This window comes from Balaenoptera physalus, assembly GCF_965194825.1.
Source record: "Balaenoptera physalus genome assembly, chromosome: 13".
Lineage (NCBI taxonomy): Eukaryota > Metazoa > Chordata > Mammalia > Artiodactyla > Balaenopteridae > Balaenoptera > Balaenoptera physalus.
The window spans coordinates 46,179,434-46,204,278 of NC_138892.1; the positions used below are offsets into that span (position 1 = coordinate 46,179,434).

At 37.7% G+C, this 24,845-nt stretch overlaps 2 long non-coding RNA genes across 2 annotated transcripts in view; one reads left to right on the top strand and one right to left on the bottom strand.

Moving 5' to 3' along the window:
• The window catches only part of LOC309640426, a 176,439-nt gene that overhangs the window by 139,560 nt on the left and 12,034 nt on the right, over positions 1-24,845 (bottom strand). The window contains exon 2 of the long non-coding RNA XR_014252207.1: positions 4,629-4,718. This is a non-coding gene — a long non-coding RNA (uncharacterized lncRNA). The remainder of the gene's footprint in view (positions 1-4,628; positions 4,719-24,845) is intronic.
• LOC309640468 overlaps positions 1-24,845 on the top strand; it is a 163,571-nt gene that overhangs the window by 8,145 nt on the left and 130,581 nt on the right. The window lies entirely within an intron of this gene.

Genomic DNA, 24,845 nt, shown 5'->3' on the forward strand with positions numbered 1-24,845 from the left:
TGCTCAAAAATTTGCTTTAAAGGCAATTCCAGGAAATAAACTCAAAAATATTTTGAACCATGACAATATAATTGAAATGAAATCTCCCAAAGTAATTACAGCGGAAAAGAAACATTTAGATACACAGATTTTTACATATTTGGTAAAATGTCTGTTTAATTTCAATTTATACTTTAGCTATTCTAAAGTCAGATATTCTTCTTGATGCAACCTGGGTCATATGCCCATCCTTGTGACTAGGTGATTGAACAGTGTTACCAGAAGAGAGGGATAAAATGGGTGCTAGGCAGATAAAAGCAACAGATGTTCATTATGGTTATATCTGAACAAGTGTGAGCATTATAGGAAAGCATTTTAATTTTTCACCATTTAGCAGATTTTAAAATTTTTTAAAGGGGCTTATGTCTTATATCAAGGATTTTAACCTAGAATCCACAGATTACTAGTGGATTCAGATTGTCCATAAAACCTCTGACAATATGCAAAATTTCTGTGCATGACCATATGAAGATTCAAGGGAAGGGAATCTATAGCTTTTATTAGATTCTCAGAAGAGTCCATAATGCAAGAAAAGATTACGAATCACTACCTTGAGACAGCAAGGTGGTTTTGATGCCTAATGAACAAATTCCAAGGGAAATATATCCACCTTTTGAAATGACTCAAGATAGAACATGTACGATACAGCAGTAGGCTAACAGTGGCTATCTCTGGTGAAGGGACAAGGGCTAGTTTTTCTTCTTTGAACCTTTTCTGCATTTCCAATATTGTCTATGATGAATATGAATTATGTCAGTCATATAAAAGGTTAATTTTAGAAAAAAAAGTGTGCCTATATCCCTGGGTGTATCATAAAACTTCCAGGTCCAACAAAGCAATAATCATTTCAATATTTAAATCAATGGGCAGTACAAGAATGAAGTATCAAAATTCAAAAGGCATAAAAGCTCAAAAGTAATCAGAAAATCCCATATTCTCTGAACTAAAATTGTGCAATTCTCTCTTACGCTCACTAATTGCCCAAACATTCAAGATGTAAAAAAAAAGAAAAGAAAAGAGAAAGGAAGGAAAATGTGAACGACTCCTAAATCAATCCTGCTATCAAATTCTATTCCCATTCAAATGCTCCCCCAAGAGCTTTAAAACCTCATTGGTGAAGAGTGTCCTCCAATAAAGTGTACCATTGTGCTCTGTGCCAAAAGATTAATAACACTTAACCAAGATGATGACTTATAAGTAGTCTCCATTGGGTGAGTCAGGGTAGGAAAAGACTCATTCCTGCTAGTGATAATTATCCCTGGGTAAATTATTTCCTAACTATGTTCTCCCAAAGGTGACTTCTTCCAGAGAGCTCTTACAGAGAAACCAATAGCCTGACAGGGTTTATTTTAAGGTCATAATCTACTCGCCAGCCTATTTGTCAAACTAACAGTCTTCCTCTTTATCCTTCTTCCTTTTTTTCAAACCTTTCTAGAATGTATTCTTCATTCCTCTGCCTCATCTAAAAAGTAACAACAATAATAACAGGTAGCATTAATGGAGTACTTAGCATAATGTCCAGTATATAGAGAGGGCTTTATAGTCATTCATTTATTCATTGTTTTATTCACAGAACAAATATTTACTGAGTACCCACCACTTGCCAAGCACCATGTTAGGTTCTTAGTATCCATTAGTGATGAAAGCAGATAAAGATCATGCTGAAATGGAGTTTTCATTTCACAGGGAGATGAGCAATAAAGAATAATCATAATAAGTAAATTAAATAGTATGTAAGGAGGTGATAATAAAAGCAGAGCAGTGTTAGATTAGGAGTACCATAGGGAGGTTGGTATTGTGCATTGATTTCTAAGTACAGCACAGGCTTCTTCAAGAAGGTAAGATTTGAACAAAGATTTGAATGTAAGGAAGTTAGCCAAAAAGGCACCTGACGAAAGAACATTCTAGGCAGAGAAAATGGTTAGCACAAAGGCTGTAGAGTGAAGAGCATAAGTGACCTGTTCAAGGAGCAAAGAGGCCTTAGCCTGTGGCTTAAAAAAGGAAGAGTTGACAGGAGGGGAGGGGAGGGATGATCGAAGACAGCCTTGAAGGCTTTTGTAAGGACATAGTTTTCTGAGAGAAATGGAATCCACTGGACAGTGCTATGACCTGACTTACAATTTTAAAGATCTCTCTAGCAAGCTCAAGCCATTGAGAAATGATTGTAGAGGACAATTATAGAAATAGTGCAGGAGGTGAACTCAGATCAAGGTGGTAGCCGCAGAAGTAGTGAGAAGTGGCTGGATTCAGGACAGTCTTTGAAGGCAAAGGACTAGTGGATGCAGGGTTTGAGAGAGAGAAACAGGGCTGACTTCAAAGGTTTTGACCTTAGCAACTGGAGAGAGTTGCCATGAGTAAGATGGAAAAAACTGTAGGTGAAGCAGGTTTAAAGGGGAAGTTCAGGATTTCAGTTCTGGACACGTCACAGTTGTGGGAGATGTATATTAGCCATCTGATGAGATGTCTAATAAGCAGGTGGATATATGGGTCTGAAGTTTGAGAGAAAGGTCTGTATTAGAGATAAAAGTTTAGGAGTCATCAGCATATGGGGGGTATTTAAAACCATAAGGCTGGCTGAGGAGAGCGGAGGGGAGAAAACAAAGCAGAACAAGGTCTGAGCCCTATGACACTCCAGCATTAAAAGCCCAGGGAAACAAGAAAAGAAAAAAAAAAACAGAAAGGAACTGAGGATGAGAGATCTGTGAAGTAGGAGAGAAATACCATAGCATTTAGTCCAGGCAGTAACCAGGTATTATTATTATTCCCATTTTACAGATAAGAACACTGAGGCTTAGCAAATTGATGCTGCCCTGGGTCACACAGCTCTATCTTCTGGACTTGACTCAGGTTTGTCTGATTCTGTCATCCAGAATGCTGAACCACTACCCACCTAATCTTCAAGGCATGTCTCTTCCCTAAAAATACCTCTCAAACGCTCATTCTCCTACAGTGCATGTACTTCAAGACTAAAATATTTGGACAGCCTTCTCCATTCTCCCACTGTTTCTTGTAGGTCATCTTAGCTCTTTCTACCTTCGGTTTTTTTAAAATGTGCCTTTGCTTCTTCAAGGTATGTTTGATTCCCCCATCACTCCTTATAGCCTTCCTTATTATCCTCATCTATTGACCTCCCCATCATTTCTCGAGATCCACTGAGGACAATGAAAGTCGAGATAAATCAGTATCAGTGTGGGTGATTATCCAACAGCCCCTTTTCCACTGCTGAGACCTGACTCAGCCTAAGTACCCAAGATTCTGATACTCTATTCTGCAAACAGAGCCTCCTAGACTTGCATACAGCCCGCTCCCTCATGCCCATCAATGTTAATGATTGACTTCTTTAAGCCCTCCAGTTCCTGACCCCTCAGTTTCCTTCTTCTCTTTGGACACCTCTTGACTTCACTTTCTTCCCTATTGAGCTGCAGCTTCCAAGACAACTCCTCTGCTCGTACACCTCAGCAGCTAAAGGATGCTGAGGGAATCACACCACGGCACAGCTTGCTGCTATGTTATGACTTTCAATCTCAAACAGACCTTCAGTGTTTCTGGGCAAGACTTTTCTATTCCCTTTTTTTTGTTCTATTTTCCCTCCCACTCCCTGAGCGGCTATTCTAAGCCTTCAAGGCTCTAATCAACCTTCACCCACTCCACCACCACACACACCATCCCCTTCCAAATCATCAGAAAACCTTATCTCCTTCCTATTTCAAAGAGAAAATAGAAGCCATCAGTCACAAACTCTGTACCCCCAAAATTAATTCATCTGCCTCTCCTTCCAGAATAAATGTCACGTCTCTTATCTAAGACTGACCCCTTTGCCTCTGGATCTCACCACCTCTTACCTCTTCCCTTTTGGCTCCTGTATCTTCAGCCTTTCTCTCTCCCCTGGTTCCTACCCGCAGCAATTAAACCTGCTCTAGTGTAATAAATAAGCTAGTGGACATGGACTTTCCTCGGACACTCTTTGGATCAGGAGTGTTTTTTTATTCTCTCCACTGGAATCCTACTGTTCTTTACGAGCTTGGCTCAAAAATTCCCTTGGTTCTATGATCACCCCTAACTGGAACATATCTATTTGAATTTCCATAGCATTTTGGGGTACCATTCTTAGATCACTTACCCCATACTATAGTTTATGCTTCCTTTCTTTGGGTATCTTTCTTTCTTTCAACAAACACTTTCATGTAGCACTTACAATGTCCTAGATGCTGTTCTAAACACATTTTAAAATATTGAATCATTTAATAATATCAACCATTACAAATATTCACTCATTATACTTTGCTATAATTATATCATATATTACATCATATCATATATCATATCATATAAGTCCTTGAAGGCAAAACTCGTAATGATATACCTTGGCCTCTCTCTATTATACTCTCCCAGACTGGGTGGGCACCTTGCCTATAATAGGGCATTCAATATGTTTTCCAAATACAAAAATGCATGGAAACAACTTGGGCATCATATAATCCTTGTACCAATGCCAAAAACACCATACCCTGCCTTATTGTATAAAATGAAGACATATCTCACATGGTCTTTCAATTATGATGGACAAAATTATATGTAGTCATATTTACCTTTGAAAATCTCTTAGAAAGTTGCCACATGGTTGAAGGCCTTCGTGTTATCCTTCAATAACTCTAGAAAACCCAGTGTTCACTCCAGAGCTGCAAGAGATACATATCTGTTTACTGAGTGCCAAATGAGATCATTGGTTTGCATCTTACAAGACAAATGATGTAACTTTAAATCCTAGAATCACATACAGCTGGTGAGATGGCACACAATGAGAAGCAGGTGAAAACTGGAAACTGAATCAACCAATAGAACTAGATTCCTATTCCCTAACCCACAATCATATATGCTTATCAAGTATGATGGCAGGTAACCTTGCCCAAGTTTCTCATGCTGACCATATCTCATTGAATCTGAACCCATTAACTGTAAAACATGTAGTTTTGTTTACCATTAAGAAATTTAAAATACTGCCAATTCACTATGTCATGCCATCAACTGTAAGAAGAATCCCAATATTAGAAATGTTAAAATGTGTATCTTAGAATCAATAAGTACAGTATTAACATTTTTAAATCAAACTGTAAGATCCTCAAAAGCAAAAAAAAAAAAATTAATTTTATGTACCCTACAGAGCCTTGTCCAAAGTAGGCAATCTTTTATCAAATTTGATCAAATATATGTAAAAACCAGTTGAAATTCTCCTAGTGGGTTAGGGACCATCTCTTAATCTATGAAGAGTCATAATGAATCAGCATCTTGTAATGTTACTAGAATAAAATAAGTTCACAGGAAATTTCAATCAAACACTGTTAGACTGCACCCTGCAGGCCTGCAAACCTTGTACTTGCCCAGACATGAAACTGAAGAAAGAGCCCAGAGAGAGTGACAGAGACATCAATGGTTTATTGGACAGGGATCTTACAAGTCAGAAGCAAGCAAAGTCCTGGAGCAACACCCACTCTATACGGCAGACAGCAGGCAGGACACAGCAACAATCTTCTCAGCGGGAGAAGGAGGCTACCATTTACAGGGGGAATTGACATCAGGTTGACTCATCAGTTACCAAGGAAACCAGTACCTGGGCAGGGGGCTAGCACGTAGGCAGTTACTGATTAAGCCCTATGATTAAGAGGATTGGATAGTCCTATGAGTTAGGTGTAGATGAAGCAGGCCCTGGTCAAGCAGGGGATGTACAGAGAGCAAGAGAACAGCCATCTTGAGTGGCCTGACCATACAAATGCATAAGCAGATTCCTCTTTATTACAAGTAAAAAAACCCAAAGCTTAAATCATTTTGATCCCCAATATCCATTTGTAAGCAAGTGTAATCTCATTAAGATAAATCCTAAAAACAGTACGGAAAATAAGCAACAGGTTCCCTGAAAGTTGTAGGTAGAACCAAAAAACTGAGCAATCAACCAAATTCACCATCTTTACTATTTATATATGAACTGCTGCGGTTGGGGGCATTTCTGCCTTTCTCCTTGTGTCTCTGCTCTGCCCACAGGGGTAACTTCTGCCTGTGCTTCCACCACTGTCCTCTCCCTTACTAGCTGAATTCTCCAGAGCCCAACTAAGGCATAAAATGTTCCAGATGAGTCAGAGCCTGAGGCAGACCCTGGATCCATTGCACAAATGGTCAGGATCACTAAAGTGATATGAGAGACATTAATTCCCAATTAGTGGCCGGCTGAGTCAGACTGGGTCTGCCCTGCAGGTCAGCTATCAGGTGAGACGGAATTGGGAATCTGCTTTTAAGTTTCCCAACCTAAGTCTTGTGGTGCAGCATTTTAGACAGGACCATCAGGCAACTGCTCGGATACTATTTTCTATTTAAATACAGTTCTTAGTGTCTGTGCTCCCTCTTTTGGAAGCCCTAGGAAAGAGAATACTAAATGATGAATTCCAGCAACAGAAACCCCATCCAGAACCCTTATAGGGAACCTCCTCTCCCCACCCCCATAGCCTCCTCTACTGCTTTGGTGTTGCCATATAGTTCTAACCATCTGGGTCCACAGCCATTTAATCTCAGTCTCCAACTTGCTTTTTTTTTTTGCCTTCATACTCAGCTGCCATGCAAGTGAAGACTGGGAAAAATTCCCTGAGCTTATTCTAACATGGGAACAGCCCTGACCCTCATACACAGAAAATAAGTGAGAAACAAGTCTCATGCATCCAAGTCATTTAATGATGTTAAAAGAAATTTGACAGATAGATAGATACATAGATACATGGATACATACATACATATGTATGAATTTTTGGTGAAACATGGAGTAAGATTTTTTTTTAAAGAAGAAAAAAATGAGAACTATTCAGAAAGTATGTCCTGATCTTCAGTGAGTGAAGATTTATGTCAAACTTTATTGTTGTAAGTCTTATATTTTCTTGGCAATTTTGCTATGTATTATTAACCCTACAACATCTGCTAAGATAAAATTTAAATAGGGCATGTTATATCACTTTATAGACATAGGCAGGACTTCATTGCTCCTAGGAGTTTGGGCTTCTAGAGATGAAAAGGACATGAATGATCATTAAATCCACTCCAAACACTTTATAGATGAAGACACTAAGATGGAAGGATTGTCTGTAATGCATTTAGCCACTGATTAAGAACTAATGCATTAGGCAACTAAACTTTTACTAAAGGACCCCAGCCACAGAGCCTGATCAGAGTTAAGAAATAGAATGAGAAAAAGAATTTTTATTCTTTCGTTATTTGTATGAGGGCAGGGTGTATTGGGGGAGAATGGGGGAAAAAAAGCATAGAATACAGGCAAATGGAATGCTAGCAGGGACACTTGAAATACTGCCCAAAGAAACATTCTAAGAGACAGGGAGGCCCACATAGTTATTGTTTAATAAAACCAGCTTGATATTTCAATATAAAAGCAAGAATGGCTGAAAAGTGAGTAAGCATCTCATTAAAACCACTCTTAAATTCCACTTTCAGGCCTCATCAGAATATCAAAGGAAACAGCACATTTTTTTTCATTTATAAACTATCAGATATTCTTTTACAATCATCCTTAATCTATTCTGAAAGCCTCCAAGTCTTCTCAGTGCAACTTTATCAGATATGTATCCATAGTCCTCATCTTTACATGCATACATTCAAATATGTATCTAAATATATGAACTACTGTTGCAATTTTGTGTTACAAAAACTGAATAGCATAATGATGCAGGTTTGAGTGGGTTTTTCTTAAAGGCTGTTGTATTTGTATAGACATCTACACAAATCACATGGGCTTATCTTTCTGAAAAAAAAGTTTTAATCCCTCAGGTACTCTCCTCTTAACAGAATCAACTTAATTTCATTTGACATTGTCCTTTCCAGAACTGCAAATTCAATGAACGCAGCAGGTCCTGATCTTGGTTTTTAACAGATGGCCTCAACAACTTGACAGTAATAGCATCTGACATGCGTTGTTTCAATGATCTCTTTTACTCTTGGAAAAGTGTGGAAGCGTTAGATTCCGTGTGTTCCTTCAGATTGTTATTTCTGGCACGCTCTTCTTGGCATATGTTATGATGAACCATTCATAACAAATTAAATTTTCATTAAGGTAAAAAAAAATCTTTATAATCCATAAGTCTACAATTTGTCTTGGTTCCCAAGGTAACATATTCTGTGCAAAGGGGCCAGTTTTACAAATAATTGAGTGTGGGGCTGGCTTAGAATTATTTTGTAAGAATTGGCTGTTTTGCTAAAGGGGAAGGGGAGAGAGGGCAGATAGGAAAAGCCTAGAATCCCAGTAATGGAAAAGAAAGATATCTGCAAGATTCATGGTCTTGCTCGCAAAGCATTTTCGCGGGGACACAAAAATCACAGGATCCCAGGACACCCATCAAAAGAGGCTAAGCCACATGATACCACCTGAATGGCACCACATGGGCTGGATATAAAGACCCGCTGCAGTAGGCAGAATTCCTGTACCTTTAAGGTGAGCTTTAGAGTTGATTGTAGCTGTAATTAACAGCTTCCCCCTAACTGTGCAGTAGAATTTTCCTGAAGGACTCAGTGGTTTTACTCACTGGCAGGTTTAGTAAAATGGGATTTCAGGCAGCACAGTGCTTTCAACTCAAAGTAGCTAAATCTAGTTAAAGCAGAAACATCAATGATTTTCAGTGAGCGTGCATCATAGAAATGTCTGAGCATCGTAAACCACTGCTGATTGCTTCTTTCAGAAGCAAACTGCAGCTAAATGGGGACCAGAGGAAGCGAGAAACCTAACCTAGGCCTCTCTCCTCCTGAGCTGACATTTAAATCCCATATAATTTTTTTCTGATAATAATATATTCAAGCCTACTTAATAAACGGTAAGCTACTTTATTTTCAATATACACTAGAAATATTGGTCACCATTTGGGAAAGAATTTGAATTTAATTCTTTACCTCGCCTCACCTCGAGCACAGCCTTCACTTCAGTGATATTTCAGAAACTGCATGAGACAGAATCTCTCTTACATGAGCTTTTGCTATAAGGCACTTCATTAGACCCTTTCTACTGAAAATTGAGTTCAACTATTCACAGAGAGAATATACAAATGTGTAAACTGAAGTCCAAAATAGTATAGAATAAACAAACAGGTTCACTGTTGAATATCTTATTATAATGAGTATAAAGTATTAAGTATGCTTATGAAGTAAACACTTTATACTTTCCCAAGTAGTTTCAGATAGGAACCTAAGGAGGAAAGAAAACTGAAGAGAAAAAAAAACAAAAACAAAAAAACGGTGAACACAATGAGAAATAGGAGTTTGGCAAGAGTTTCCTCTGCTCATCTGCTTAACTAAAAAGAAAAGAGGTTAAAAGAACCCATTAAAAGTGGCAGTAACAGGACTGTCACTCTATTGCAGAGCAGCTGCAAAGTATTTCATTAGAAAGGGAAGTTCCAAGAATCGTATGTGCATGAGATTCAGGACTTCATAGATGCTATCAAAGAACTCACAGAAATGAGGGTTTGTGAAAGAAAGAGGAGATTCAAGCAGCTGAGGGCATCACGATAAGTACACACTTGAGAAAGAAGCGTCTGTGATGGAAAGAGCAGCACGTTCTGTAACCAGCAGGTGGTGCAAGGCTGGGAACAGAGTCCTGAGATGTGAGTATCCTGAAGACTCCCTGTAACACTGTAGCCTCCAGTTGCTTCCACCCCTTGGAAGAGGGCAAACTTCTTTGGACAAGGTCCAAAATGAACCCACCTTTGTCAAAGTTGGATCTTAAGTAAATAGTTCTGTAGGAAATGTTCATTGTATTCATTTGAAAACTCACATGTTGAAAATGGTATGACATAACCTCATGAGATTAATTTTGTAGTAGCTATTTTCACTGACAGAGAGAATCGACCATTACTTTAAATAGAACAATAATTCTTTCTTGAAGTAGATCTGGGTAAGAAACTCTAATTAGCCTTCTGAGATATTGAAGACTTGGTAAAATAAATTTGATATAAAATATGTACTTCTTTCCAAAAGAACCAGTTTTCCACTAGATACAAAGAAAATCTTGATTAATTTATAAAAGGAGATTTTGAACAGATCCCATTTTCTAACCACAGTGCAATAAAAGAAGTCAATAACAAAGCCAGAACCACTTAGCTATTTTAAAATATTCTCCTAAACGAGTTTGGATCATAAAGGAAATAAAAATTATGATAGACCATTGAAGGAAAACCACCAAAAAATAAAAATGACAATCTTGATAGGGTCAAACAGAAATGCTATCAATTTTAAAAGAAATAATAAGTCAACTAAGCATTCAGTGTAAGAAACTAGAGGAAGAACTTATCCAGAATTGAGTTCTGCTCCTACCTGGAACTTAATCCTTTCCCCTCTTCACCATCTCAGCAGATGGCACCACCATCTACCCTGCTTCAGCCCCAAATCTATGTGACATCCATGATTCCTCTTTTTTCTATTGATTGTAACTCAAATTCATCTACTCCCATTGCTACCTCCACATACCAAGGCCCATCAACTCTCACTTGGACGAAGGCCATGACCTTCTTTTACTCTTGCCCACCTAGAAGCCACTCTCCACACTGTGGCCAGGAGGTTCTTTTGGAAATATAAATAAGACTGTATCAGTGCTATTAAAACAATTCAATGGTTTCCCATTGCACGCTACTAAAATCCAAATTTCTCACCAAGATTTTACCTCAAAGACTGTAAACAGAGATCTGTAAACAGAATTTGACACACAGGTATGTTTTATTTGCCCTAAAGAGTATTTCAAAAGATTTTTAGTGTATTGCTAATGTTTGAAAAAAGAGGATATTGCACATTAAAACTGGGAATTTCTAAATTTTCTTGAAAAATTGAAAAATATATCTAAACTGGACCCATGTTTCCATATGGTGAGTAATAACCACAGTTCCTACCACCCCACCTTGTCTCTAGACCTTAGTTTGGGTATCAAGAGTTCATCATCAAGCAGGCACAGTCTCTTTTTCACACCACAGTTGTGAACATTTTTCTCTATGTAAGTACATTTTATCACGTGAGAAAATGAAATCTGGACAGAGAGAACCACGTGTTTCTTACCCCTGGGGCATTTTGTTTATTTATGACACCTGTTCCAAAACTGGATTGAAATGGAATGTCTATATGTTTTTTTATAATACACTAAGCAGAATCTTCCAAATCTCCAGGTGTTCAGGGGAATTCAGGTATTTGGCATCACAAAGAAAAAGAAACTTCCAGGATAAAAACTCACAGGGCTAATGCAAGGGTTTTAACACAATATAACAATGCAGTGACATCTCTTGACATTATATACATATTAATATGTATTCATTTCCATTTCTACATGTAGCTGCTGGGGGAGAAAATGGTCTGTGGTCTACAGATTTCAAGCTCCTGGAGGATGGGGTACATTTTATCCCTGACCCACCTAATCCATTTGTAGCATCTTTCAAAATCTCCCTAGACACAAAGCAGAAAGAAAAGGTAATAACAATACATTGTCTTTAGATAAGTTTTCTGTGAAATAGTTGGAAGAATCTTACAACAAAAATTACATGTATTCTTGTGTCTCCATAAGGTAGGTAGACAAAAAGCTTTTATCTGCAATTCAGACAGGATGAATAAAGGTGTTAAGCGACTGGTCCATGCTATGTTTCTGGCTAAATTTCAGGTGACTCTCTGTAATTATTTCGCTTTTCAGGTGGCTTTGGAAATTTCTCCTCCTCTATCCCAGCAGAGCGCTTCTATTGTCTTCCCCACTCCTACCGCAGGGCTAATAGGTCTGTGATCATCGTAGGCTGCAAGGCTGTCATTAGTCTCCCCCAGTCCATCACCTCACTTCTCATCCAAAAAGAGCTTCAGAATAGTTGGCTAGAGTTTCCTACTTGAGTTTTTCCTTTTTTTTTTTTTTTTGGCTTTACATGCTCTGGTTTTCCTGACCTAAGGCTGAACATGTAAAATTCAACTGGTACCCAAAGAAACAGTATGATACATTCAAGCATCCCTCTGTATTTGAGGCCTTTGAGGCCATTTTGGGCACAAATCAGATTTTCAACAACCCTCAAATACAGGAAACCAGTGCTTCCCATTTAAATGATCAGTCAACCCATGTTTTCAGCTCAAGTGGGATAGGAGAGGTATTGAAATTTTAATTCACTCCTTTTCAGTCAATCCATGTAAATAAAATTAGTCATTTCTATCATGTTGGAAATAGAATAACCCTAGAAGTCAAGAGGGCTGAATTTTGGACCCCACTCTGCCATAACTTGCTAGTTGACAAAGTGGAAATAGCACTAACGGTGCTGTCTGACACAGAGGAATTTACTTAACTTCTCTGACCCAGGTGTAAAATAAAGAAAATACTATTATTTCACATGATGGTTACGAGGATCAGATGGATTTGCTTATAAAAAGGAATTAATGGGTGGTATTCAATAATATTAGTCTCCTTTCCTATAAAATGAGGGAGTTGAATTTGGTGATCTGTAAGTTCTCCTCCAGTTCTAACATTTTATGTTTCTATTATTTCTTTCCTGGGTACTATAAATTGTATATCAGCCAAGTTCCCTCTCCTAGCCTCCAAGCTGCCCAGCCTCTCACCTGTAGACTCAAAATAGCTCCAGGCTCTGAGACTCAATGACCAAACCTCCACATTGAACCCTATTTTCAAGAACTGAATTGCCTCCTGATTCCTGCCTTGTACCATATTCCTCTGGGAATTTAATCGCATCTCTTCCCTCCCATTCCTCTCAGGATATGCAAGCCATCCCTGAGCCCTATTACCATGGCCTGGTCAGTACTACCTGCTGTAAGTCCTCCCTGCATCGACCACCTGCTGGCTTGGACACTCACTGCCTGCCTGCTGCCAGTTTGAGAGCCCTAAGCCACCAGCCAGGACATCTGTCCTCAGACCACGGCCAGGCCTCCCAGATGCCAGCTACCCACCTGCTGGCCTGCCTCACAGTGCTCACTGTGTGAAAGCCAACACTGTTCTCTCCGGCCCAGCTGAGCTGGCCCACCTGTGGGTCCTGCACCATCAGCCAAAACCTGACCTAACATGGACGTGGACACTGATATTAACACAAGGATATAATATTATTTCTGAAACGAGTGCATGTTCTTTATACATTTGAGATGAAGTGTCTTAATACCTATATTTAGTCTATTTTGCAGCTCACTTTTTATTATCTAATTTGTTCATTAATTTGTATTTTTATGGAGGTAAAGCATATATTCAGAAAAGTATATGAAACATAATTGCATAGCTCAATGTAGCATCACAAAGCAAACATATCCATGTAACCAGTTACCAGGTGAAGAAATAAAACACCAGCAGCCCAGACGTTTCCCTCAGGCCCCTTTCCAATCACTACTCTTCACTCCTCAACCAAGACAACTACTATCCCGACTTCTAAACCCACAGTTCCGTTTTGCCTGTTTCTGAATGTTACGTAAGTGGAATAAGACATTATATACTCTCTTTAGTCTCCCTTCTTTTGCTCTATATTTGTAAAATTAATCTATGTTTATTTGTGTGGTTGTAGTTCATTCATTTTTATTACTATAAAAAATTCCATTGTATGAACCTACCATAATTTATACATATGTTTTACTCATGATGGTTATTTGGGTTTTTTCTTGGTTTGGGCTATAACTAATATTACTGCTTCGACTATCCTTAGGCATGTCATTTAGAGCACATGTGCTTATGTTGCTGTTGGGAGAATACTGATTGAGTTATAGGGTACACATATCTTCAACTTTAGGACACAAATACCAAATTGTTTCCCAAAGTGGCTGAACTAACTTATATGCCTACCAGCAGGGTATGAAGATTCCTGTTGCATCATCACTAACCCTTGGTATTTTTTAAGTGTTTTGAATTTTAATATTCTGAAAGACAGTACTATTATCTCATGGTCTAATTTTCATGAACAAAAATTATTAATTTTAATGTAGTCTAATTTATTATATTTCCCTTTTTAATTGCTCATTTGCTGTCCTCTTTAAGAAATCTTTCCTCATTTCAACGTTATAAAGATAGTCTCCTATAATATACTCAATAACTGCACTGTGCATTACTGTAGCCACTAGCTACATGTGACTATTTAAATTTAAACTTACATCAACTAAAATTTTTAAGGAATAAAAATTCAGTTTCTCATTCACACTAGCAACATTTCAAGGGTTCAACAGGCACACAGGTCTAGTGGCTACTGTAAAGGCCAGCACGGTTATAGAATATTTCTGTCATCACAGGAAGTTCTACTGAATAGTCCTCTTCTAGAAGCTTTATTATTTATTGTTTTACTTTTTCATATTTATGCCTATAACTCATCTGGGATGATTTCTGTGGGATCTAGGATATTGTTTTCCATATGGATAAACAATTGACTCAGCACATTAATTGAGAAGACGATTCTTTCCCTGCTGCACTATAATGAAATCATTGTCACAAATAAAAATATATGTGTGTATATATATATATATATATATATATATATATATATATATATACATAGACATATATGCAATCTGTATATATACATATACATATATTTTTATTCATGACACTATGGAATAAAATGAGTCATCCTATCTTGTTCTTCAAAGGAATCTTAGCTAATTTTGGTCCTTGGCATTTCCATATAAATCTTAAAATCAGCTTGACACTTTCCACTAAAAAATAATTTGAATTTTAATTGACATTTCATTGAATGTATAAATCAATTTGGAAAGAGTTTTCATATTTATTATATTGAATCTTCTAATCCATGAATATGGCACATCCATTGAAATATTTAGGCCTTCTTTAATATCTCTCAGTAATAGTTTATATTTTTCAGTGAAGAGTTTTACACATCTATTAGATTTACTCTAGGATCCTTAATACTATTTGATGCTACTGGATTATCCTATAATCTTTTACTGTTATACAGAAACATTGTCAATTTGAAAAATTTTGATGATGTACCTAGCAACCTTGCTAAACTTATTTTTTTAATTCTACACACATGATCATATGCAAATAATTCTTATATCTTTTATTGCTTTTTCATGACTTATTGACTCGGTTAAAGCTATAGGGCATGAATCTGTTGGGGGTCTCCAAGGGTACCTGCAGGTTTTATGACTTCCTAGAAGGACTCACAGGATTCAATATTTAGTTATACAAGCAAAAGGATACAAAGCAAATTCAACAAAGGGAAAAAGCACAAGGGGTGAAGAATGGACTAAACCAGGAACAAGTTTCAAGAGTCTTCTCCCAGTTGAGTCAAACAGGACATGCTTAATTCCTCCAGCATTTCATTGTGACAACACAAAAGAAGTGTTGTCCACCAGGGAAGCTCATTAGAGCCTCAGTGCCCAGGGTTTTTATCCCGGACTGGTCCCATAGGTACTCTGCCTAGCACATACTAAAATTCCAGATTTCCAGACTAACCATGTTGTTTGTACAAACAGTTTAGGTCCAACATTCACTCCTGTCAGCCAGGGAATGATGGGACTACTCCTGAAATCCAAGTTTCCAGCTGCCAGCCAAACACCAACCTTGCAAGCAGGCCTTTCTAAGGATAGCATCTCAGGCCTGCTAATGTTAACTATTTTGTACAATGATTGAGAGTGACCAATAATAACTTTTTTTTTGTAATATGCTTCTCAGGGTTTATAACTGTTTTGCAAACTTCATAAAAAAAATGGAAAGTATTCTCTCCTTTTCCTTAATCTGAAAGAGTTTGTGTAAGATTGACATTATTTCTTATTATTTTCTGGAATAAACTAGTGAAGTCACCTGAGCTGGAGTTTAATCTGTGGGAAAGTTTTTAATTATGGATTCAATTAATTTAATAGTTATGGGACTATTCAGATTTTATATTTCTTTTTATGTTGGTGTTAATCAGATTTGTTCTAGGACTTGGGGCATTATCATCATCATCCCATTTATAGATGAATAAAATGAGTCAAATAATTTGCCCAACATTGCATGGCTAGTAAGTAGTGTCACTGGGATTTCAGGCTATAAATTCTATGTCCAGAGGACATGTACAAAGCCATTATATAAACCTCTTAAAAGCATGTTTTATATAGCAGAACTTCATTTAAAAAAACCTCATAAACTCTAAGTTTAAATAATCAGAATTTCCTAGGGACTGGTGTTCTCTAGATACAAGTCTGATGTGTTTGAACACACGTTATGACATCATTTTAGGTTACTGAGAAATATTCTAAAACCAGTACATTCCAAACTTAGCAGAGAGTTTGAGATATTGTGTCAAAAATATGTATTACAGGGCTCCATCACTGAACTACTAAATCAAAATCTCTGTAGGCAGAATCCAGGAATCTGTGATTTTGAAAATTCTCCCAGTTATTGTATATGCAGCCAGACTTGTAAAGCATTGTTTCAGAGCTAATGAACCTAGAAGTCATGACTGATAAGTTCATGTGCTCAGAGTATTAGCTAAAATAAATCTTGTTCCTGGTTCACAACCTTGGACAATGCCTCTATCCCTGGTCAGTGTGTCTCCCCAGATGCTTGCTGCTCCTCACATAGAAAACCAAGTAAGGCTAGAGATCACTCCCTCCAAACTCATTGCCAATAAAGGTCTGTGTCTCTTCCTAGTCTTATAACAGCACCAGCCCAGAAGAGCACCAAAATCACAACTAACTGCTGAACAATCATCAACAGGAAAACACTGGAACTTACCAAAAAAGATACCCCACACCCAAAGACAAAGGAGAAGCCACAATGAGATGGTAGGAGGGGTGCAGTCACGATAAAATCAAAACTCATAACCACTGGGTGGGTGACTCACAAACTAGAAAACAATTACACCACAGAAGTCCACCCACTGGAGTGAAGGTTCGTAGCCCCACGTCAGGCTTCCCAACCTGGGGGTCCGGCAATGGGAGGAGGAATTCCCAGAGAATCAGACTTTGAAGGCTAGCAGGATTTGATTGCAGGACTTTGACAGTACTGGGGGAAAAGAGACTCCACTCTTGGAAGGCACACAAAAAGTAGTGTGTGCATCGGGACCCAGGGGAAGGAGAAGTGACCCCATGGGAGACTGAACCAGACCTACCTGCTAGTGTTGAAGGGGCTCCTGCAGAGGCGGGAGGTGGCTGTGTCTCACCTTGAGGACAAGGACACTGGCAGCAGAAGTTCTGGGAAGTACTCTTTTCATGAACCTTCCCTGAGTCCGCCATTAGCCCCACCAAAGAGCCTGTAGGCTACAGTGCTGGGTTGCCTCAGGCCAAACAACCAACAGTAAGGGAACTTAGCCCCACCCATCAGCAGACAAGCAGATTAAAGTTTTACTAAGCTCTGCCCATCAGAGCAACACCCAGCTCTACCCACCACCAGTCCCTCCAATCAGGAAGCTTGCACAGGCCTCTAAGATAGCCTCATCCACCAGAGGACAGATAGCAGAAGCAAGAAGAACTACAATCCTGCAGCCTGTGGAACAAAAACCACATTCACAGAAAGACAGACAAAATGAAAAGGCAGAGGACTATGTACCAGATGAAGGAACAAGATTAAACCCCAGAAAAATAACTAAATGAAGTGGAGATAGGCAACCTTCCAGAAAAAAAATTTCAGAATAATGATAGTGGACCTCGGAAAAAGAATGGAGGCAAAGATCGAGAAGATGCAAGAAATGTGTAACAAAGACCAAGAAAAATTAAAGAACAAACAAACAGAGATGAACAATACAATAACTGGAATGAAAAATACACTAGAAGGAATCAGTAGCAGAATAACTGAGGCAGAAGAACGGATAAGTGACCTGGAAGACAGAATGATGGTATTCACTGCTGCGGAACAGAATAAAGAAAAAAGAATGAAAAGAAATGAAGACAGCCTAAGAGACCTCTGGGACAACATTAAATGCAACAACATTCGCATTATAGGGGTGCCAGAAGGAGAAGAGAGAGAGAAAGGACACAAGAAAATATTTGAAGAGATTATAGTCGAAAACTTCCCTAACATGGGAAAGGAAATAGCCACCCAAGTCCAGGAAGTGAAGAGAGTCCCAGGCAGGATAAACCCAAGGAGAAACATGCCGAGACACAGAGTAATCAAATCGACAAAAAATAAGACAAAGAAAAATTATTAAAAGCAAAGGGAAAAACAACAAATAACATACAAGGGAACTCCCATAAGGTTAACAGCTGATTTCTCAGCAGAAACTCTACAAGTCAGAAGAGAATGGCACGATATATTTAAAGTGATGAAAGGGAAGAACATACAACCAAGATTACTCTACCCAGCAAGGATCTCATGCACTTTCGATGGAGAAATCAAAAGCTTTACAGCTTTTGAGAATTCAGCACCACCAAACCAGCTCTACAACAAATGCTAAAGGAACTTCTCTAAGTGGGAAACACAAGAGAAGAAAAGGACCTACAAAAACAAACCCAAAACAATTAAGAAAATGGTCATAGGAACATACATATCGATAATTACCTTAAACGTGAATGGATTAAATGCCCCAACCAAAAGACATAGACTGGCTGAATGGATACAAAAACAAGACCCATATATATGCTGTCTACAAGAGACCCACTTCAGACCTAGGGACACATACAGACTGAAAGTGAGGGGATGGAAAAAGATATTCCATGCAAATGGAAATCAAAAGAAAGCTGGAGTAGCAATACTCATATCAGATAAAATAGACTTTAAAATAAAGAATATTACTAGAGACAAGGAAGGACACTACATAATGATCAAGGGATCAATCCAAGAAGAAGATATAACAATTACAAATATATATGCACCCAACATAGGAGCACCTCAATACATAAGGCAAATGCTAACAGCTATAAAAAAGGAAATCGACAGTAACACAATAATAGTGGGGGACTTTAACACCTCACTTACACCAATGGACAGATCATCCAAAATGAAAATAAATAAGGAAACAGAAGCTTTAAATGACACAATAGACAAGAAAGATTTAATTGATATTTATAGGACATTCCATCCAAAAACAGCAGATTACACTTTCTTCTCAAGTGCGCATGGAACATTCTCCAGGATAGATCACATCTTAGGTCACAAATCAAGCCTCAGTAAATTTAAGAAAACTGAAATCATATCAAGCATCTTTTCTGACCACAACACTCTGAGATTAGAAATGAATTACAGGGAAAAAAACGTGAAAAGCACAAACACATGGAGGCTAAACAATACGTTACTAAATAACCAAGAGGTCACTGAAGAAATCAAAGAGGAAATAAAAAAATACCTAGAGACAAATGACAACGAAAACACGACGACCCAAAACCTATGGGATGCAGCAAAAGCAGTTCTAAGAGGGAAGTTTATAGCTATACAAGCCTACCGAAAGAAACAAGAAAAATCTCAAGTAAACAATCTAAGCTTACACCTAAAGGAACTAGAAAAAGAAGAACAAACAAACCCCAAAGTGAGCAGAAGGAAAGAAATCATAAAGATCAGAGTGGAAATAAATGAAATAGAAACAAAGAAAACAATAGCAAAGATCAATAAAACTAAAAGCTAGTTCTTTGAGAAGATAAACAAAATTGATAAGTCATTAGCCAGACTCATCAAGAAAAAGAGGGAGAGGACTCAAATCAATAAAATTAGAAAGGAAAAAGGAGAAGTTACAACAGACACCGCAGAAATACAAAGCATCCTAAGAGACTACTACAAGCAACTCTATGCCAATAAAATGGACAACCTGGAAGAAATGGACAAATTCTTAGAAAGGTATAACCTTCCAAGACTGAACCAGGAAGAAACAGAAAATATGAACAGACCAATCACAAGTAATGAAATTGAAACTGTGGTTAAAAATCTTCCAACAAACAAAAGTCCAGGACCAGATGACTTCACAGGTGAATTCTATCAAACATTTAGAGAAGAGATAACACCCTTCCTTCTCAAACTCTTCCAAAAAATTGCAGAGGAAGGAACACTCCCAAACACATTCTATGAGGCCACCATCACCCTGATACCAAAACCAGACAAAGATACTACAAAAAAAGAAAATTACAGACCAATATCACTGATGAATATAGATGCAAAAATCCTCAACAAAATACTAGCAAACAAAATCCAACAACACATTAAAAGGCTCATACACCTTGATCAAGTGGGATTTATCCCAGGGATGTCAGGATTCTTCAATATACACAAATCAATCAATGTGATACACCATATTAACAAATTGAAGAAGAAAAACTATATGATCATCTCAATAGATGAGGAAAAAGCTTTTGACAAAATTCAACACCCATTTATGATAAAAACTCTCCAGAAAGTGGCCATAGAGGGAACCTATCTCAACATAATAAAGGCCATATATGACAAACCCACAGCAAACATCATTCTCAATGGTGAAAAACTGAAAGCATTTCCTCTAAGATCAGGAACAAAACAAGAATGTCCACTCTCGCCACTGTTATTCAACATAGTTTTGGAAGTCCTGGCCACAGCAATCAGAGAAGAAAAAGAAATGAAAGGAATACAAATTGGAAAAGAAGAAGTAAAACTGTCACTGTTTGCAGATGACATGATACTATACATAGAGAATCCTAAAGATGCCACTAAAAAACTACTAGAGCTAATCAATGAATTTGGTAAAGTTGCAGGATACAAAATTAATGCACAGAAATCTCTTACGTTCCTATACACTAACAACGAAAGATCAGAATGAGAAATTAAGGCAACAATTCCATTCACCACTGCAACAAAAAGAACAAAATACCTAGGAATAAACTTACCTAAGGAGGTAAACGACCTGTACTCAGAAAACTATAAGACACTGATGATAGAAATCAAAGATGACACAAACAGATGGAGAGATATACCATGTTCTTGGATTGGAAGAATCAATATTGTGAAAATGACTATCCAAAGAAATCTACAGATTCAGTGCAATCCCTGTCAAATTACCAATGGCATTTTTTTACAGAACTAGAAAAAAAAATCTTAAAATTTGTATGGAGACACAAAAGACCCCTAATAGCGAAAGCAATGTTGATGGGAAAAAACAGAGCTGGAGGAATCAGACTCCCTGACTTCAGACTATACTACAAATCTACAGTAATCAAGAAAATATGGTACTGGCACAAAAACAGAAATATAGATCAATGGAACAGGATAGAAAGACCAGAGATAAACCCATGCACCTATGGTCAACTAATCTATGACAAAGGAGGCAAGAATATACAATGGAAAAAATACAGTCTCTTCAATAAGTGGTGCTGGGAAAACTGGACAGTTACATGTAAAAGAATGAAATTAGAACATTCCCTAACACCTTACACAAAAATAAACTCAAATGGATTAAAGACCTAAATGTAAGACCAGACACTAGAAAACTCTTAGAGGAAAACATAGGAAGAACACTCTTTGACATAAATCACAGCAAGATCTTTTTTGACCCACCTCTTAGAGTAATGGAAATAAAAACAAAAATAAACAAATGGGACCTAATGAAACTTCAAAGCTTTTGCACAGCAAAGGAAACTATAAACAAGATGAAAAGACAGCCCTCAGAATGGGAGAAAATATTTGCAAATGAATCAACGGACAAAGGATTAATCTCCAAAATATATAAACAGCTCGTGCAGCTCAATATCAAAAAACCAAACAACCCAGTCAGAAAATGGGCAGAAGATGTAAATAGACATTTCTCCAAAGAAGACGTACAGATGGCCAAGAGGCACATGAAAATCTTCTCAACATCACTAATTATTAGAGGAATGCAAATTAAAACTACAATGAGGTATCACCTCACACCAGCTAGAATGGGCATCATGAGAAAATCTACAAACAACAACTGCTGGAGAGGGTGTGGAGAAATGGGAACCCTCTTGCACTGTTGGTGAGAATGTAAATTGATAAAGCCACTATGGAGAACAGTATGGATGTTTCTTAAAAACCTAAAAATAAATTACCATACGAACCAGCAATCCCACTACTGGGCATATACCCAGAGAAAACCATAATTCAAAAGGACACATGCACCCCAATGTTCACTGCAGCACTATTTACAATAGTCAGATCATGGAAGCAACCTAAATGCCCATCGACAGACAAATGGATAAAGAAGATAAGGCACATGTATACAATGGAATATTACTCAGTCATAAAAAGGAACGAAATTGGGTCATTTGTAGAGACATGCATGGACCAAGAGACTGTCATACAGAGTGAAGTACATCAGAAAGAGAAAAACAAATACCGTTTATTAACGTATATATGTGGAATCTAGAAAAATGGTACAGATGAACTGGTTTGCAAGGCAGAAATAGAGACACAGATGCAGAGAACAAACATATGGACTCCATGGGGGAAAGCTGGGGCGGCGTGGGGAGGAGGTGGTGGTGGGATGAATTGAGAGATTGGGATTGACATATATACACTAATGTATAAAATAGATAACTAATAAGAACCTGCTGTATAAAAATAAATAAATAAAATAAAATTCAAATCAAAAAAAAAAAAAAAAAGAACACCAGCCCATTGGATAAGGGCCCTACCCTTATGACCTCATTTAACCTCAGTTACCTCCTAAAGGCCCTATCTCAAATACAGTCACAATGGGGGGTTAGCACTTCAACTTATGAATTGGGGGGGGGGCACAATTCAGTCCAAAGCAGCTGTACTAAAAACAACATCACTTCCGCAAAAATAACAGTGATCAACCTTTACTTTGTGGTTATATATGCCAGTGCCAAGTGCTCTATTTGCACTATTCTTGTAATCCTCTGGTATCCTATCTGGTAACTACCATTATGGTCCACTTTTTACATGTAAGAAGAAGATCTCCCAAAAGATTAAATAATAAAAATCAGAACATGCCTTTCTCCTGATTAAAATTTTCCAGTGACTTCCTATTATTCTTAAAATTGTATCCAAACTCGTCCATGGTGTACATGGCCTTCCCCAATAGTTCTCTCTAGAATATTCTTCTCACAGATCCCTGCATGTTTGGCTGTTTTGTGAATCAAGTCTTAAGTGAAATACATCTTCTCAGACTTTGCAACTCTATCTAGTGCTACCCCTCCCAATTACCTGCCAACACAATGGCCTGTTTTTATTTTCTTTATAACATCATTTCAAAGTATTTTATTTTATTATTTTGTGTTTATTTTGTTATATTTTTGTTTGTTTCACGTGTCTTATTAAAATGTAAGCGTTGGGCTTCCCTGGTGGCGCAGTGGTTGAGAATCTGCCTGCCAATGCAAGGGACACGGGTTCGAGCCCTGGTCTGGGAAGATCCCACATGCCGCGGAGCAACTGGGCCCGTGAGCCACAATTGCTGAGCCTGCGCGTCTGGAGCCTGTGCTCCGCAACAAGAGAGGCCGCGATAGTGAGAGGCCCGCGCACCGCGATGAAGAGTGGCACCCGCTCGCCACAACTAGAGAAAGCCCTCACACAGAAACGAAGACCCAGCACAGCCAAAAATAAATAAATAGATAAATTAAAAAAAAAAAAAAAGTAAGCATTATGTGGATAAAAGCCTTGTCTTTCTTCTTCATCTCTTTATCCCCAATATCTCAAACCTGGCATAGAATGGCAACAAATTACACTGAATAAATGCACAAGTAGATGAATGCAGGAATGAACGAATGACTTGTCCATGACCACACAATTAAATAAATGATAGAACCTGAATTCTAAACTAGTCATTCTCATTTCAAACTCTACAAAGTAATGTCTAAAAGAATTTATTCTAAAATTATACATCAAACCTAAAAACAAGGAATAGATTAATTCCTAGAAGAATCTGATTGAATAATAATTATAACCACCATTTATTAAGGGCCTACCCTGTGCCATGTACTGTGCTAAGGGTTTTTCGAGCACTGTATATTTAACCTTCAAAAACATCGTATAGCATCACTGATATTATCCTCCTTTTGCACTGAGGAAATTGAAGCTCATAGAGGTTGAGTAATTTACCCAAGTCACATCTAACAGGTGACTGAGATCAGACGAACCCAGGTCTGAATGTCTTTAGAATTTAAACTATTACACACCATACCATAAAATTTGAGTTGTTTTCAAATAACGTGTCAAATTGTATTTATTTCCTGTTCTAAATATGCACTTACTTGATACTTTAAAATTAAATTTAGAACAATTTGTGTCAAAAAATAATATGTAAATTTTATCATCACTCCTGACACTGTCCTTGTCTTCAATTCTTTCCCTCGCTAGAGAAATAAGATGCTACTTGATGGTGAAATCTTCCCAGCACTAAAATCTTATATGTTATGTAGAAGCGCAGTTCCACTAGATAGAAATTATAGATGGAAGATGTCCAGAGCTAATTCATTACCTTTTAAATGAAATAGCAAGAATGTCTTTGAAGGGACATTTATACCACCTAATAAGTAATCTCCCAAAGTGCAGTGTGTTAGCGATTATTAACCAGCACAGACTGCCGAGGTTAATGAATAATGCTAATCTGAATCCATCTGCAGAAACTCCTTCCACTCGGGATATTTTTTCCTGGTTTTCTCTTGAGATGACTATTTACAAACTAAAGTAGAAATCAGAGACTTACAAAGAGTTATCAGACATCTACATTTAAACATCTATGGATGCGGAATGCTGACCTAAACATGGGAATAACAGATCACAAAGATAGTCTTTTGACTGTGTCTTTTCCAAGAGCCTGTGTGTAGCAGACCTGGAAAGCCAACTTTCAACAGAAGCAGATGAGTTATGATCTGTTAGATTAAAGAATCCTACAGGGGAGAGGAAACATTAAAAACATCCACAACTAAAACATCCTAAGCAACTCCGAAATGATGGTAAGAAA